This window comes from Podarcis melisellensis (genome assembly GCF_964234715.1).
Source record: "Podarcis melisellensis genome assembly, chromosome: 13".
NCBI classification, from domain to species: Eukaryota; Metazoa; Chordata; class Lepidosauria; order Squamata; family Lacertidae; genus Podarcis; species Podarcis melisellensis.
In genome coordinates, this window is record NC_138545.1 from 2,456,625 (window position 1) to 2,460,532 (window position 3,908).

Here is a 3,908-nt window from a genome sequence, read left to right on the forward strand (position 1 = left end):
CTGCTGCTGCTGCTGCTGCCGGCGTGGAGAAGAGACTCCCCCTTCTCCCCTCAAGTATTACACGAAACTGTGATTGGCCTCCCAGCTCCTACTGAGAGTGGAAACATGTTTACAGAGCTTTTTTCCGATTTGTTTTGTTGTTGTGTGTGTGTGTGTAATTTCCCCCCCGCCTCCGGTGTGAAATCGGCACGGACTTAAACTCCGAGAGATGGGGGGGAGATGGGGGACCCCCCCCACCTGAACTTTGTGGTTCGCTGAATGTTAAGGGCGGTCGCCGCCCGAGGACTTAACGTCTTCACTGGAGGGGCAAGCTTCTCTCTCGGCCAGCTGCCCGCAGGACTCCTGGGTTCCTCTGCCGTCTCTTCAAACAGAGCGTCCCCCCCCCCCCGTGGGGCGTCGGATGGAGCCATGGCAGCCGAGGAAGACGATTACTAAAGGAGTTAAAAGACTCTTCCCCCCCCTCCCCGACAACAAAAACGGACTTCTTTTTGTAGCTTCTGACCCCCCCAGGTGCAAAACGTGGTGGGGGGTGAACGCTTCCACCCCTCTTGTTTCAAGTGGGAGGGTGGGGGGGTTGGAGGCAGGACTGTTAAGCTTCTATTCCTGCGCCTTAAGTTTGGGGGGTTCTCTTTGCTGTACATAATTGCCAGCCCCCCCATTTTTGTTATGCTCCTCTGGAAAAAGACGTAGGAACTGTCTGGCTTTTCAATTGGGGGTTATATGTATAAATATTCATGGGTGTTAAAGATGCCAAATCCCCTTCGCCCCGCCCCTTTCTGTACAATATTCTCCCCCCCCCCCAAAAAATGCATCTTTTGTAAATAACAAAGTTTTTCTCTTTCACCCTGCAAAGTTTGCAAGGAAATAAAAGCTTAGATGGTTGTGGAACCGGCTGCTGACTTCCTAGATTCGGACGGCGCTCCTTCCAGGTTGGCCAAGCGATCCGAAGCACTCGTCCCTTTCGTTTCGTCATTTTTATCCGTCTCACACCGTTCGATTGTTAAAAAGCCTCGGGAGGTGTTTGCAAGAAACAAAAGCGTCCCTGAAAAGATTACCAACCACGGTTCAAAACATGCAATTCGTTGAAATGCTTAAAGCAGGTTAAAATTAACCCCAGCCTTCCTAAAGCATCTGAGCAGGCATCTCTAAATCTTTTGTGTTTTTTAGCAGGCATCCAAAAAGCTTACAGCGAAGGCGTCTGCTTGATATCAAGAGGCAGGGAGTTCCAAAGTGCGCAGGCCACACAAAACCATAATGGAGTTTCTGTATACGTTGCCCCACCTCCCATCGCCCCGGTGTCTTGTAAGCCAGGGCTGATGGGATTTGTAGTCCGAAGCACACCCCGAGGGCGCCAGGCTGGCAAGGGTTCTTGGGCCCTGCAGTGAGGCAGGATGAGGCGAGTGCTGAAGGGCAGGGCAGGTGGTGGGCAGCTTGTTAGTGGTAATAATAAGAATTAATATTATTTATACCCCGCCCATCTGGCTGGGTTTCCCCAGCCACTCTGGGCAGCTTCCAACAGAATATTAAAATACAATAATCTATTAAACATTAAAAGCTTCCCTAAACAGGGCTGCCTTCAGATGTCTTCTAAAAGTCAAATAGCTGTTTATTTCCTTGACATCTGGTGGGAGGGTGTTCCACAGGGCGGGCGCCACCACCGAGAAGGCCCTCCACCTGGTTCCGTGTAACCTCACTTCTCGCAGGGAGGGAACCACCAGAAGGCCCTTGGATCTGGACCTTGGAGGCTGAATAAGGGGGGTGGAGATGCTCCTTCAGGAATACTGGACCGAGGCCATTTAGGGCTTTAAAGATCAGCACCAACGCTTTGAATTGTGCTCGGAAACGTCCTGGGAGCCAGCGGAGGTCTTTCAAGACCGGTTTTATGTGGTCCCGGCGGCCGCACCCAGTCACCAGTCTGGCTGCCGCATTCTGGATTAATTGCAGTTTCTGGGTCGCCTTCAAAGGTAGCCGCACATGGAGCGCATTGCAGTAGTCCGAGCGGGAGATAACCAGAGCATGCGCCACTCTGGCCAGACGGTCTGCACGCAGACAGTTAGGGGAGCATGTGGTACGCCACTAAGCAGACCCCTGGCCTTGGGCGCAGTGGAGCCCCTGCCCCATGGCAAAAAGCGTGCCATCTGCCAGCCTGGTTGCTTTGCACGTGAAACAGAGGAAGGCTCATAGAATTGCAGAGTTGGAAGGGACCTTGAGAGTCAATCTAGTCCAGCCCCACTGTGCAGGAACCCTGCCCACAGCCATGCCCCCTTCTGCTTAACAGCCAGATACACACAGTGTGTCTGTTGTGTTTTTTAAAGACTTAATAGTGCAAATTACCTGCTTTGGCAAGCGAACGTGAACCGGAAATGTGCTGCCAGTAATTTCACTCACAGGCCGCCTAATAAGGAAAAAACCTGTTTTATTTTGGGGTGAACATTAGGAACAAAACAAGGCTGTTCTTATACAGTGCCCTTTATCAGTTCTGCTAAATCGGCTGTGCTGGAACTGGGCAATGCATTGGCACCGGCAAAACTGGTGCTTTGGGGATCTTCTCGGGCTAAGAATGAAGGGGGGGCTTTTAGAGACGGTGGAAATGCAATACCCTATCTCATCTTTTCCTTCAGGCAGCAAAATGTCTTGGGCTCGGCCCTTCTCTTTCCACCAAATGAACGTGAGGTGGGTGGACTCTAGTCACGCTGCACGTATACATTGCCAGGATTTGCCCACCACCCCTCCCCCTCTTCAATTTTCTATTTATTTTTACAAATTTTTTATATTCTGATTCAAGGGAGTCCTGCGACCGCATCCATTCCAAGTCCAATTGCAACAATAGATTTGCTCAAAAGTGTTGTAGCAAATGGGAGGGCGTTCCACAGGGCGGGTGCCACCACCGAGAAGGCCCTCTGCCTGGTTCCCTGTAGCTTTGCTTCTCGCAATGAGGGAACTGCAAAAAGGCCCTCGGCGCTGGACCTCAGTGTCCAGGCAGAATGATGGGGGTGGAGACGCTCCTTCAGGTCTACTGGGCCGAAGCCATTTAGGACTTTAAAGGTCAGCACAGACACTTTGAATTGTGCTCAGAAACGTACTGGGAGCCAGTGTAGGTCTTTCAGGACCAGTGTTACGTGGTCTCAGCGGCCGCTCCTAGTCACCAGTCTGGCTGCCGCATTCTGGATTAATTGCAGTTTCCGGGTCACCTTCAAAGGTAGCCCCACGTAGAGCGCATTGCAGTAGTCCAAGCGGTAGATAACCAGAGCATGCACCACTCTGGCCAGACAGTCCGCGGGCAGGGAGGGTCTCATCCTGCGTACCAGATGGAGCTGGCAGACAGCTGCCCTGCACACAAAACTGACCTGCGCCTCCATGGACAGCTGTGAATCCAAAATGACTCCCAGGCTGCGCACCTGGTCCTTCAGGGGCACAGCTACCCCATTCAGGACCAGGGAGTCCCCCACACCTGCCCGCCCCGTCCCCCAAAACAGTACTTCTGTCTTGTCAGGATTCAACCTCAATCCATCACCCGCCATCCATCCTCTAGATTATTAACTAGTCCCAAAAGCAACTCTTAGTCTGGTGGGGATGCCCCCCCCTTAATATCCCTCTGTTGTGAGATCTATCCATTTATTCCTCCTCTCTGTTCCTTAACCAGTTATTTAAGGGGCCCTCTCTTATCCGGGAGAGGCAGTGTGGTGCAGTGGTTGCTGTCAGGCTGAGACCAGGGAGAGTCGCTGTCTCCTCTTAGCCTAGCCCTCCTCTCAGGGCTGTTGTGCAGATTAAACGAGACCCCCCTGGAGGTCCTCTTATGGGACACAAATGCAATAAATAAATAACCTTCCCCTAGAGCCATTAATTTGCTCCAGAGTCTCTGGCCTTTTTTGGGCCCCTGTTCAGCAAGTCACTTACTTTTGAATAGA